The sequence below is a fragment of the Cupressus sempervirens genome, chromosome 7 (genome assembly GCF_028749045.1).
Source record: "Cupressus sempervirens isolate cs-2001-9-10 chromosome 7, ASM2874904v1, whole genome shotgun sequence".
Classification (NCBI taxonomy): Eukaryota; Viridiplantae; Streptophyta; class Pinopsida; order Cupressales; family Cupressaceae; genus Cupressus; species Cupressus sempervirens.
In genome coordinates, this window is record NC_143124.1 from 769,638,356 (window position 1) to 769,652,970 (window position 14,615).

At 37.5% G+C, this 14,615-nt stretch overlaps 1 long non-coding RNA gene across 2 annotated transcripts; it reads right to left on the reverse strand.

Annotated features, from left to right (window-relative positions):
• Positions 1 to 11,871: 11,871 nt before the first annotated feature.
• Positions 11,872 to 12,807, reverse strand: LOC149549587 (uncharacterized). Of its 2 annotated transcripts, none has more exons than XR_016354121.1 (3): positions 12,502 to 12,807; positions 12,330 to 12,384; positions 11,872 to 12,175 (listed from the first exon to the last, which is right to left on the reverse strand). It is a non-coding gene; the product is annotated as an uncharacterized LOC149549587 (long non-coding RNA). The 2 variants fall into 2 exon arrangements; XR_016354122.1 differs by having other exon boundaries at positions 12,297 to 12,384.
• Between the last annotated feature and the right edge of the window lie 1,808 nt (positions 12,808 to 14,615).

Consider the following 14,615-nt stretch of genomic DNA (forward strand, 5'->3'; position numbering starts at 1 on the left):
TCTCAACATGAAGGAGAAGATCATTCCAAAATATCTCACCAAATGGAAAGGCCTACTTGAAGAAGACGCAATTTGGGAAGGAGCGGAAATTTTTGAGCACCTAAACCTTCAACTCCTTGAAAAGAAAATTTTGGAGGGGTGAACTATGATGGCCCAATCTGTAATTAGTATTTCATAAATAATTAATTTAAACTATATGTTAATTGTATATGTATTGATCAGACATCAATGATATTATTAAATACATATTGAATACTTATTATTAGATATATATGAATAATATATATTAATCATTAAATAAATAATTACTAGTTAATAAATATTAATTAAATCATATACTGATCATTTATATAAACAGATAATTCTTAAATAACGTAATAATTATTTAATAAGTAATTATTTTATATTAATTAATAACTATATAATCTCTATACGTTGGGAGTATTCCCGTCAACGACAAGCCGAACATTGGTGACTCTCGCACGGGTCTAGGAATCATTACACTCGGGGCTACATAGGAATCTGATGTGGGAATTAGGACAATGTAATGAACCGACGCCCTTCTAACTCCTAGTAACAGATTTGTTCGGGTTGTGTCTGGAGATTGTCCAAAATCACAGGCGACAAAAAAACTGAACAGGCCGTACGGAGTGGTGAGAGGCTTGATGGCCATACGGGAAGTTGAGGGCCTGATGGTTGTACAAGAGGAGAAACTAATAGCCGTATGGTGAATATTACTGCCTGTACTATGAACTGGGTGATGGTCGTACCACTGGGTATCTGTACATAGGAAGAGAGTCGGACAGGAATATGTGGAGGGTTGTACGGTGACTTAGAGGACTATACAGTGTTCAAGGAGGAGTGTAAGGAGGGTAATGCCTTGAAGGTCATACTGGCCATACGATCAGTAAGGAGAGTTGATGGAAGGAAAAAGATCAGCAATACGAACCAACTTGATACCACATGAAAATGCAGAAGGTAACATACACAAATTGCAGACGTAGAGCCGAAAGATTCACCGACAGGTACTGATATTTCCACATACAATTAAGTCTTCAATTTTCCAGATATAGAGTTGAACACCAATGGAATAGGGTGAAGGTCAAATCCCACCAAAACTGCACAAGCCAAATAGGAAAGATCTTTCACTTCCAAAATGGAAAACAACAAAGAATCCCCAACAGAAATGCAGTACAGAGAAAAATAATCCAAAGCATGCCTACAGACTTCCTACAAGCCGTGCTTAAATACCCGTTGGGAAAACCTTTCCCAAGGTGTGCAAAGATAGCCGATGACACAAACTACGAAAACAAAATAAAAATGGGTCCAAGATAAAATAAATCAATCGGCCCGTTACAAATATTAATTTATTATTTACGTCCCAAAATTTGCTTGTCCTCAAGCAAGTGCAATGCCGAGTGCTGGAGGATGTGCTCGCCTTCCCGCATTGTGTCGTCCAACAGTAGGTGTCGCCAGTGTACCAAGTATTGTTTCACAGTGCGATTTCGTAGGGTTTTTTCACATACTTCGAGGATCTCAGCGGGTTCCAGAATGAGTTTTCCTTTTTCATTGAGTGACAAAAGGTCGGTAGCAACTGCGACATTTTGCCCTATGGCTTTCTTTAGACAAGAAACATGGAAGACATTATGAATGTCGCTCCCCTCTGAAAGTTCCAATTCGTATGCTACCTCACCAATGTGATAGACCACAAGATAGGGACCGTAAAATCGTGGTTTCAATTTCTCCTTCCCTGTTCCTTTTAATGAAGACTGTTAGTATGGCTGGAGCCGCAGATAGACTAGATCCCCCACTTTAAAACTCCTCTCTATCCAATGTCTGTCGACGTACATCTTCTGTTGATTTTTGCCTGTTGTAGGGTTTCTTTCAAACTCCTCAATATGTCTTGCCCCTCCTAAAGCCAGTCTCTCGCCCTTGGAGCGCAGCTGTCACCCAGAACTGTGTCAATGAAGGAGAGGGGTTTGTAACTGTACAGAGCTTTGAATGGCGCCATCTCGATAGACATGTGATACGTGGTATTGTAGCAATACTCCCCCAGATGGATCCATTTTACCCACACTCGTCATTGTGCTGATACATAGTTCCGAAGGTAGCCTTCGAGCCATTTGTTCACAATCTCAGTTTGATCGTCCGTCTGCGGGTGGTAACTCGTGCTTGGTGATAATTTTGTTCCTTCCATCCAAAACAATTTTGTCCAAGAGATACTGACGATTCGTCCATCCAATCACTGATGATGTTTCGAGGTAACTCGTGCAGACAAAAGACTTCTCTGAAAAACAGATCGGCAACTTGTGTAGCCTGAAGGTTCGAGGGGATGGTGAAGAAATATGCATACTTTGTCAACCTGTCAACCACCACAAAGATACAATCCTTTGCATTCACCTTGGGAAGACCGGTTATGAAGTCCATGGATATACTTTCCCACTTATGTTCGGGAATTGGCAAAGGTTGTAGCAACCTAGCAAGAAGAGTGTGTTCAAACTTGTTCTATTGGTAGACCGTACATTCTCTTACATGTTGCAACACATCTCCTTTCAGTCCCTTCCATGAAAACCTCTCCTAAAGACTTTTGTAAGTTTTTAGGAAACTGGGGTGTCCAGCTAGAGGTGAGTCATGTACTTCCTTCAGGACCTTCTGCTTCAGTTTGGATTCTAGCACCAAGTATATCCAGTCTTTATAGTAGATGATATTCCACCACTCTATACCGATCATCGTGGGTGTGGCCCTCCATCATTTCACAAGCAAATGTATTCTTGGAGTATTCCACTAGTAGTTGCACCCTCCAGTTAGTTGAAATCTGGTCTAGTGAGCAGATGGTGGGTTTTGTAGACAAGGCATCTGCGACAACATTGTTCTTCCCTTTTACATATTCAATGTTGAAATCAAAAGACTGAACTTTGCTTACCCATTTTTGTTTCCATTCATTCAAGTCCCGCTGCTCCAGGAAATATCTTAGACTGTTGTGATCTGTACGGACGACAAACTTGGCACCAACTAGATACTGTCAGAACTTGGTTAGTGCATGTGCGATGACCAACATTTCTTTGTCGTAGATGGAATACAATCATTCTGCTGGTGTAGGTTTCCTGCTCTCATAGGCGATGGGGTCTCTATCCTACATCAAAACCGCTCCAAGGCCTTCCCCGGATGCGTCGCACTCCAAAATGAACAGTCCAGTGAAATCAGGTAGTGCAAGTACGGGACAAGTGCTTATGGCCTTCTTCAGCTTATCAAAGGTGAGTTGTGCCTCTTTGTTCCACTGAAATGACCCCTTCTTCGTCAAATGCATTAAAGGCACACTGAGCTGAGAGAATCCTTTAACAAACCTCCGGTAGTAACTACATAGTCCAAAGAATCCTCGCAAATCCGTGAGTGATTTTGGGGGAGGCCAATCGAGGATAGCCTGAATCTTCTCCTAATGCACTTGAACCTCGTATTTACTGACAACATTCCCCAAGTACAATATCTCTATCATACCAAACTCACATTTGAACTACTTGGCGAACAAGGATTGTTCCTCCATGATACTCAAAACTTCATTTGTGCTCCTCCCATGTCCTGTTATAAATAAGATCATCAAAGAATACCAATAGATACTTATGCAATTGTTTGTTGAAGATGCGGTTCATACATGATTGAAATGTAGGAGGTGCGTTGGTCAATCTAAATGGCATGACCAGGAACTCATAATGTTCGTAGTGGCAATGGAAAGCCATTTTCTCCACATCTTCCCTCACTCGAATCTGATGGTATCCAAATCTGAGATCTATTTTTGAAAAGTAGACTGCACCATGATGTTCATCCAGCAACTCATCTATCCTTGGGATGGGATACCTATTCTTTATTGTTTTCTTGTTCAACGCGCAATAGTCCACACACATGCGCATCGTCCTGTCCTACCAATGATGCGAATGGGCTGGAACTGGGATGAATCCATCCTTTCTCTAGCAATTCTTGAATTGTCCTTTCAATCACATCCTTGAATTTCTTGGGGTGGCAGTACCGTGTGTTTATGACCGGCTTTGCTCCTGATTCCAACTCGATAGTGTGCTCAAACCCCCGATGCAGTGGTGTGCCGAGAGGAATATCCATGAAAAACTTTTCATGCCTACTTAAAATATCTTGAAGTTCTTCATCCTGTAGAGGTGTTTGATACCCCTTTATAGGTTCCACCGAGATAAAACAATGCGCAGCCCACGCAACATCATTGTGCCACAAGATTGCCTCCATCCGATGCGCGGAAACTTCCTTCGGACCTTCATTTTCCATTCCTCAGAGGACAACCTTCTTTCCATCAACCACAAAAGTGAAGTCCATCCGCTTGAAACTTTGAGTGTATTTATCAAGGGTTTCTATCCATTGTATGCCAAGAATGACTTCCATATCCGCAAGGTCCACTATGAAGAAGTCCTCCGTCACTGTGTGATTCGCCATTGTGATGCTCAGCTGAGGAACAAGGTGTGTGCAGGGCAGGAAGGTCCCTCTGGCAACCTTGACTTGAAAGCCTACATGCACTTCCATAGGGAGACTTCTTCACTTTACCAGGGATGAGTTTATGAAATTTAGAGTAGCTCCGCTATCCAACATCACCGTAACCCTTTGTCCCTAAAGGGTACCTCGGACACGAAAAACTGTGCATCTCGAGCTACCAGCCAAGGCAATTGATCCTCCGTGCTATACCAAGGTGGCAATTCTCTTTGTTCAATTTAAACTGGCTATGTTGGTGTCATTATTGGGTTGGTTATCTTCGACCGACATTTCTTCCTGTTCAAGTTCGTCCTCATCATCAGATACAACCTCGATATAATGGATCTTCCCCTTTCCGAAGCATCAATGGCCAAGCTCCCAAGGCCCCTTGCAATTAAAACACAATTTCTTCCTTCGGAGTTCCTATCAAGTAGCTTCATCCAATGACGGCTTCTTGGGCGGAGATCTGTCCCTTGGAAACATTGGTGGTTTCGGATGTGAGTGGCTTCGAGAGGATGAGGATGATGCCGACAATGATGCCAGGCTCCCAAGGCCCCTTGCAATTAAAACACAATTTCTTCCTTCGGAGTTCCTATCAGGTAGCTTCATCCAATGACGGCTTCTTGGGCGAAGGTCTGTCCCTTGGAAACATCAATGGTTTCAGATGTGAGTGGCTTTGAGAGGATGAGGATGATGCCGACAATGATGCCATACTTTGTGCCTTATTGATTGCTTCCGACAGGGTAGACGGATTGAATCCCTTCACCCAACCTTATTGATTGCTTCTGATAGGGTAGACGGATTGCATCCCTTCACCCAACCTTTCAGCGGTTTTGCAAGTCCATCCATGAAGAGCACGACTCGCCTTCTTTCGAAAATGTCCGTGACTAACACAGAAAGTTTCTAAAATTCCGCAATGAACTGATCTACCGATCCAGTTTGCCTCAGCTGCTCCAAGTCTTTGAAATTAAGATCGGGATCTTTCCCATTAAATTGTTTATCAATTTCTCCGTGAATTCCATATAAGTCTTTATTTGATCATGCCCTAATGTGATGGTGTCGTGGTGCCACCATTCGTGTGCAACTCCCTCCAAGTGCAATGCGGCAAATTTGATATTTGAAATTAAGATCGGGATCTTTCCCATTAAATTGTTTATCAATTTCTCTGTGAATTCCATATAAGTCTTTATTTGATCATGCCCTAATGTGATGGTGTCGTGGTGCCACCATTCGTGTGCAACTCCCTCCAAGTGCAATGCGGCAAATTTGATTGCTCCTTCTTCTGGCATAGGATTCAATTGGAAGTAGGTATCAGCCTTCATTACCCATGCTTGTGTTGATATGGAACCCAATCCATCAAATGGAGACAGATTCACCTTACTCAACTTTCTCTTGAGATCATCGTTGAAGTACCCTTTGTTTCTGCCTCCCGAGTATCTCATTCTCAAATCTGCGTAATCTTTGTAGGAAATGTCCTCTTCAAGGTTCGCATTCCTCCAATCTTCTATCATCTCTTCGAAAGTTGGTTGTCTCTCTCCGAGATGTGCCTCTATCAGTGGTGGAAAGGTTGGCATGGAAGGTCGAAAGCATGCTGGCTAAGGGTGTGATTTACCCACCACCGAGTCTGCACTGTGACCGTTCTTTTCTCCCAATATTTTGTTCTCTGCCAACTTCTTGAGAGTTTCTTCCATGAGTCGCTACGTGTCAATGATCTATGCCCGATTCCGAGCAAGCTCCCTTAGTAGTACCACAAGTTCAGCACCTGTCAGATCCCGTTCGTCAGCCATTCGATCAATGGAATGTATCCTTCTTCTCTTCCGGCTATAAACTCTCATTCATTGTCCACAGGCTGGTAGGATCGAAGAGCTCTGATACCACTGTAATGAACCGACACCCATCTAACTCCTAGTAACAGACCTGTTCGAGTGGTGTTTAGAGATTGTCCAAAATCACAGGCGACAGGAAAACTGAACAGGTCGTATGAAATGGTGAGAGGCCTGATGGTCATACGGGAAGGTGAGGGCCTGATAGTCATACAAGAGGAGAAACTAGTAGCAGTATGGTGAATATTATTGCCTATACTATGAACTGGGTGATGGTCGTACGGCTAGGTATCCGTACATAGGAAGAGAGTCGTATGGTGACTTAGAGGATCGTACAATGTTCAGGGAGGAGTGTACGGAGAGTAATGCCTTAAAGACCGTATTGGTCATATGATCAATAAGGAGAGAGATGATGGAAGGAAAAAGATCAGCAATATGAACCAACTTGATACCACTTGAAAATGCAGAAGGTAACATACACAAATTGCAGATGCAGAGCCGAAAGATTCATCGACAGGTACTGATATTTCCACATAAATTAAGTCTTCAATTTTCCAGATACACAGTTGAACACCGACGGAATAGGGTGAGGGTTAAATCCCACCGAAACTACACAAGCCAAATAGGGAAGATCTTTCACTTCCAAAATGGAAAACAATAGAGAATCCTTAACAGGAACGCAATACAGAGAAAAATAATCCAAAGCATGCCTACAGACTTCCTACAAGCCGTGCTTAAAAACCCATCGGGAAAACCTTTCCGAGGGTGTACAAAGATAGCTGACGACGACACAAACTATGAAAACAAAATAAAAATCGGTTTGAGATAAAATAAATCAATCGGCCCATTACAAAGATTAACTAATTATTTATTTTATATCAGGAACATTACAAACAAGAAACAAACCTTAATACCATTGGTTGAAATAGGTACACGATCAAGCGCTTATAGCAAGGGACACATCCTTCAAATGTAAGGGGGATATATATATACATATATATTTGTATCAAGTATGTGTTGTAGAATGCAACTCTTTGTCAATTGATTGATGGACATATTTATACATACAGATGAAGATTTATAGTCATGTGTTGAAATCATATTCAATCTCTATTTGATTTGATAAGAAGGGGCTTGTCTAAATCCAATCATTAGTTTTACTCCCAAGATTTACACAAACTATGAAAACAAAATAAAAATCGGTCTAAGATAAAATAAATCAATCGGCCCATTACAAAGATTAATTTATTATTTATTTTATATCGGGAACATTACAGACAAGAAACAAACCTTAATACCATTGGTTGAAATAGGTACACGATCAAGAGCTTATAGCAAGGGACACATCCTTCAAATGTAAGGGGGATATATATATACATATATATTTGTATCAAGTATGTGTTGTAGAATGCAACTCTTTGTCAATTGATTGATGGATATTTATACATAGAGATGAAGATTTATAGTCATGTGTTGAAATCATATTCAATCTCTATTTGATTTGATAAGAAGGGGCTTGTCTAAATCCAATCATTAGTTTTACTCCCAAGACATGATAGGACTCAGTGTCGCAGAAGCCTGGGGGAAGTCCCAATATAGGATGGGGCTTAAACCTATAAACTTTAAGGGAGCCTATTGGAATTGGTCTCTAGGCACCTTGTACACTTGCTAATCCTTCATTCATTACGTCAAAATAGTACTAAGGTTAGATGTGAGTGTTAATAAATATACAGATAACTTCACTGGTTAAATCAATGAATAATTTTTCTTGTTTCAAATGTCTTCAATTCAATAATTATATCATTGTCCACTACGCTTAGGACATTAATATCAAATTTGTGTTAAATTGGTAATAACTGAATCTAGACCCACTAGGGGACATTACACCATCTCATGCATAGTGTTGCAATTTGTACAAAGGGGTATTTGATTTTGAACATTATGAACGTTCTAGACAAACGAGCTAATAAAGACTATCATCAAATGTAACAAGTGTAACTGATATCAAATGCAGCATTTATAAGATTGAAACATGCACAAAAGAAAGGCGATTTCTTGGTAAGATCCAATGAATCTTTGGTTGAAATTACTGGACAGACAGTCAAACAAATGACAAAGAAAATGTTAAGGGATGGAGGAGTCATTCAGTGCATGAGAGTCCAACGGGCCAAGACAGTGGCACTCGTAGGGATGGTTGTGATGGTAACAAAGAACATAAAGGTTTTAAGACAATCGATAAAGCAACTAATGATGAATGATTGTCAAAAAAAGACATAAGAATAAAGGTGATAATAGAATAAAGTGATAGTCCTAACTCATGGTAGGGATCAATCATGAGGTTTTAATTCTAAATAAATTTTCAAGGTAGTGACAATCTCTGTGTAGGAAAGAGAATGCTCTAAAGATAGGGTTCAAACCTATACAAGATCAGCCCAATGAAGACTGCCTAGAAAGGTTTCATTAGTTGGATAACCTTTGTCCATGAAGAAGAACAATGCATAGCCATAAAGTGTTAATGTTTATAGCTTCTGTCGGATAAATGATCAATCTCTTTGGTTATTAATTTTATATATATATATATATATATATATATATATATATATATATATATATATATATATATATATATATATATATATATATATATATATATATGTAAATAAATGATTGTGTATCTTTATCATAAATTAAAAGTTTTATATTCTTGTTTATATTTCCTATATCCTAGCATGATGCTCGTAATTTGTTTCCATGTCGCTAAGGTGATTAGGAACCTTATTGGTGCAAAATTTATGGGATGGTCATCTTCATCGTCACCCATATTAAATTCATTGAATGTCCATCACCTATCTTCGTTGTTCTCGTATCATCTTGACCGATGGGTTGAGGGTCACGTCTGTTGCTTTATATCTCTGACCGACGTACGTAGAGGGTCGTGTCTCTTGTACCTTCCGCCCTCATTTTATATTTATGTACCGTTCATTCTACCCCAAATCTATTATGCAAGACAAACACTATTCAATATTAAAAGAGTGGATATAAATAAATTTTTCAAGATTTATTTATATTATACAAGAATATATATAAATATATTTGCAAGATTAATTATATATTTATATATATATAAATAAAAGATTATATAAATCTAATTATGAAAATTTAACATAAAGGAAGTTCACAATTTTACTTGAATATTCATAGTGTTAAATACATATGGAAGCACAGTCTTCATTGTATGATGCAATAATTATAATTTATAACACTTTCAAAAGGTAGAATCATATTGTAAGGTTTATCATGATCTTTTGAAATATGATAGTGAACAATAATAGTGGTCAAAAGAAAGAGTAGCATGTTAAATGGCATAAGATTATGCAATAGTCTAATATACAAAATGAAAGATATATGGATTTTTTTGAAATATTGCAGCTAGAATACTCATTTTCAGAGGATTTAGTTTTGAATTTGGGATGCATTTTTTAGACTTTGACATGTGTAAAGACCCCTCATGGATAAGGGGCTTAGGTTCAAGCCATTAAAGGACATTTTTAAGGACTATGTGAATATTTTATTAAGCTTTAGCTTCTATTGAAATATTGAAACTAGATAATACTGCTGTAAGAGGGAAGGCATCCATCAAAATGACTATTTCCATCTATGGCTATAGTTGAAATTGACAAAAAAATAGAGTTTCCATCATCAAGTATGTGAAAATCATAAAAAGGAAACTATCACGGATTCTCATCTTATAAACTATACAACTTACCATCAATTTGAAGCGCATTTGTTGCAACCAAAGTTGCATGGATACAGATACAGATACAAATACAATTATGGTATTGAATATGGATATGGCAATTTTTTAAGACCTCCAGTATGGATATGGTTGGATACAAATTTCATGAAAATAACATATTTAAGACAACTTTCTAAGTTATTACACGACATTTCCATTACTTTAAAAGCAAGATAGACAAATAATTACTGCGTAGATAATTATAAGTTGATTTAACTATTTAAAATATTAAAAAAATGGTGAATTTGCTTCAGAAGATAACCAAAAAATGGGTAGCTGAAATAGAAAACATTTCATTTGGTTTAGGTTTTTGTTTATACCAACTTAAAAAGTTGCATGATTGAGATTTATGTCAATTTTTTAGAAAATCAAATCACATAGTATTTGGCACAGTTGAAAGCTATGATTTTTGGGCACATGTGGGTAGAGAATGCAATGTGTATCCATGCCATATCACATCTGTAATTGATACAGATAGGAATACAGATCCAGGGATATGCGTGGCCAAGGAAGGGCAGAGAAGTTTCTGGTTACTTTTGGTTGCAACAACTTTGAAGAGTATCCTTGTTGAAATGTGAACTAAAAGATGTGTCTAATGGTCAAAAAGTTACTATGAGGTTATTGTGAAAATGCAAGAAGATTATAATACGGAAATGAGACAATAAAATAAAAACTGAACTGGATGTATTCCACAGTACGAAGTGCATGCACAACTGAGAGTCATTGGCCATGGTATGTCAGAAAGGGGGAATATCCATAAATCTAATTCTGTTTCAATTCCTCCGTTAATCCAGAGGTAGCTATTGCAGCTGATTCACAACAAATGGCATTAGAGTGGGGCATTTGAACTCATCAGTTGGAGATCTTTATCTTCCTATTTTAGAAATGTATGACACAACTGGCAGAGAATCTATGAATTATACAACATCAGATTTGAAATAAATGAGCCAACATATTTAGTCTTGAAGAAATCAGAATTGAAAGATGCATCCAAATGATAAAAAATTGTGAGGGAATTTATTGGGAAAATGCTGCAAGATGATGTTTATGCATGTTGAGACAAAAAAACAGCCTCTAGCAAAGAATTTGTGCAACTGTATGGAGACGAAGTGGCAGTTGGAAAAATTGAATGAGGAAAACAGGGGAATAAATGTGATGGGCATTCTCGGGATGTTGGTGTAACACACAACACACAGTTGATGAGCAATGTTGGTATTATGAGCCTCATTTCTATGAACTGGGAAACTGGATTTGGTGATGCAGTACACGATCCATAGGTTGACAAACAATGGCAAACTTTTTTATGCGTAATGAGCTATGAGATTGCTTTAATGCTTCTAAAAGGTTTGAATTCAGATTAGTCATGGTCTTCCTTCAAAAGACATAACACTAAGGGATCATCACTAGCCCTGTTGGGAACAAAAGATTGCAGTCTTATTAATCTTGTTATGATTCTAAATTACAACCTGGCATCTTATTATCTTTCAACATATTGGATGGGATATTTTTAGCAATTATATGGAAATTTTGACCTTATATATTTATGTGAGAAGAATATAGTTATAGAACTAAGTATAAATTATTGCAGTTAATAGCCTTTTGATCTGATATATGGACTACTGAATGATATTTGGCAGGTCAGTGTTTAGTTTTTCACAAGTCGCATGATTATGGTTTATAAAATCTAAATGAAACACTTGTGCTAATAAAATGTAAATATTTAATGCATTTGAAGCATTTGAAGGGTTTTAGAAATAAGTACAAATGAAAGCATAACACACGAGATATTCATAATCTGCATCACCTATTACATTGTTGTTTGGGAACATTAATTCTTGGTTCCTACGAATTTAATTTGATTATCATGATAATTTTTATGGCACATAAACTTTATAAAATCAAATTATGCTAAAACCAACCTTTAGTAATGTGGTCGCGATGCCCTATAGATTGGGCCGCTTAATAGACGTCAGAAGCGCTCATATGTGGGATACAACATTCTTTCACAGAAGATTGGCCTCGAGAAAGATATGAGTGATGAGGAGTATGCAAATCAACAACCTGCTGAAGTCTGCAACAAACAATCGATCTAATCTTATTAGACTGCAATTCCTCTCTTCCTGAACTCAAATCTGAATTGATTTCAAAAATGTAATTCAAAAGCAAACAAAAGCCAATGAAAAAGGCCTCACTCTAAATGAACGCCCATATGAGTCCAAAATTACCAGGAAAACAACTATTCCTCTCTTTCTTTCGCCTAAGTTCAATCAAGTCAGAAAACTGCAAAATATAAGGAAAACAATAGGTAAGATTCACAGAGTGACGCATAAGCAAGATCTTTGTTACAGAAGAAATTCCAATTTTACTAAAAGGATATCTAGATGGAGTGCTTATTACCTGTGCGTTGGCACTCATCATCCTTCCCGCACATTGTTGGTATTCTGAAAGAGGCGCGTGTATTAATGATTTAAGCTCTCTATTATAATCATTCCTCGACAAACCTTACCACCCATCTTCCCTTCCAAAAGAAATATATAAAGAAAATTAGAGTCCTCGAATTGCTCGAATAAATGCAGAGGCTCCAGTCCACTCCTTATCATTACAATTCTGGCGTTCACCTTCTTCTTCTTCCGAGGCTCTCTAGTTGGAATTCCTATCTTGGGGTCTCAAGTTCTGCATATCTGACACAAAACTATAAATAAAATCAGTAGGCAGACGAAAAGCCAAAAAAAACCCTCCAAATATGCATACAAGCGACGAGAAAAAACCCAAGAAACTGTAAGCATGATCACATTTCCTTAAAAAACTACTGCTCACCAATTTATAGAGTGAGTTCTCCATTTATTCTGTAACAGGCGCATGTAATAATGATTTAAGCTCTCTATTATAATCATTCCTCGATTCCTTACAAACCTTACCACCCATCTTCCCTTCCAAAAGAATATATGAAGAAAATTAGAGTCCTCGAATTGCTCGAATAAATGCACAGGCTCCAGTCCACTCCTTATCATTACAATTCTGGCGTTCACCTTCTTCTTCTTCCGAGGCTCTCTAGTTGGAATTCCCATCTTGGGGTCTCAAGTTCTGCATACCTGACAAAAAACTATAATTAAAATCAGTTAAGGCAGAGGAAAAGCCAAAAAAAACCCTCCCAATATGCATACAAGCGACGAGAAAAAAACCCAAGAAACTTTAAGCATGATCACATTTCCTTATAAAGGTACTGCCCACCAATTTATAGTGTGAATTCTCCATTTTCTTCCATTTTGCCAGACAAATTCTCAAAAGTCCTGTCAGAGATCTCCTCCAAGAATTTTCTGGTTTACAATTCAATTCACGATACAGAGATGAGAGCTCCTCTGTCATAAATATCGAAATTATCAAAGCGAGAAAGACTGAATGGAAATAGAACTGCCGCTAAATTGGACAGAATATATCATAAATAAAAGCTGACCTCGTGATTTTTCAAACGGTAATATGCAGAACAACCGTCATTTTCTATCGAGCCGTTGGACGGCGCATTTGAGAGGGGGCAAAAAGCATACACATTTCAAAAAAAATCCCAAATTACTCATTTACTAATTGAGATGTATGATTTCAATATGATATTTAATCTAAATAAAAATGATATTGAATGTATACAAATTTTGAAAAATTAATATATAATTTTTTTCAAAGTAATGCTGAAATTATTCATTTATTAATTAAAATGTAAGATTTCAATATAATGTTTAATTCACATAAATTTATTGGAGGTAAACTTAAAAGACTAGTTCAATAAATTTGAAAATAATCATCCTAACATAATCTAATCTCATTTCACATTGTTTCTAGTAATTGGGAGGAGTATATTTAGTCTCGCAATCTATATAAATAACCATATAAACATATTGGGAGGAAAATGAATGTGTGGATGTAATTTGTGGATTCATTCAATCTCATGGGCAATACAAACTGATTACGAAAGATGCAATATGGAGATGTCAGAGTTACATGGACCTCAATAAATAGCACTTTGGTAGCAAGGACCTTTACCAATTGAGCATCATTCATTGGTCCTTTATAATATGAAAGTGTGGTACAAATGATTGTTGTACTTGTTAAGTCCAAAAATTGGACCCTATCTCTACATCAAAATACTAGAGATTTATGGAGAACATGGGATGAGTCTAGGTGTGGGTGACCTAAAATAGGACTAAACCTTTGCATTCTAGGCCAGTTCCTATTGGATTTGTAATCGTATATCCCTTAATAACAAGGGACTAAAAAAGAAACTTGTGAGGAAAAGGGATAAGAAAGATTGATAATAAACAAATGCCTAGGTAAAATGTTGATACACCAAAAGGACTATAATTAAAACAATATTTCATTGAACACAAGTTGAAAACTTTTGGCAATCGATAAACTGATACAATTCCTGACACATTAATTTGCACATTGGTCGGCTATGCTAATCTCCCAAGCTCGTGCCTTACAAATGAGAAGGCGATTTTTTACCAACTTGCCAATTT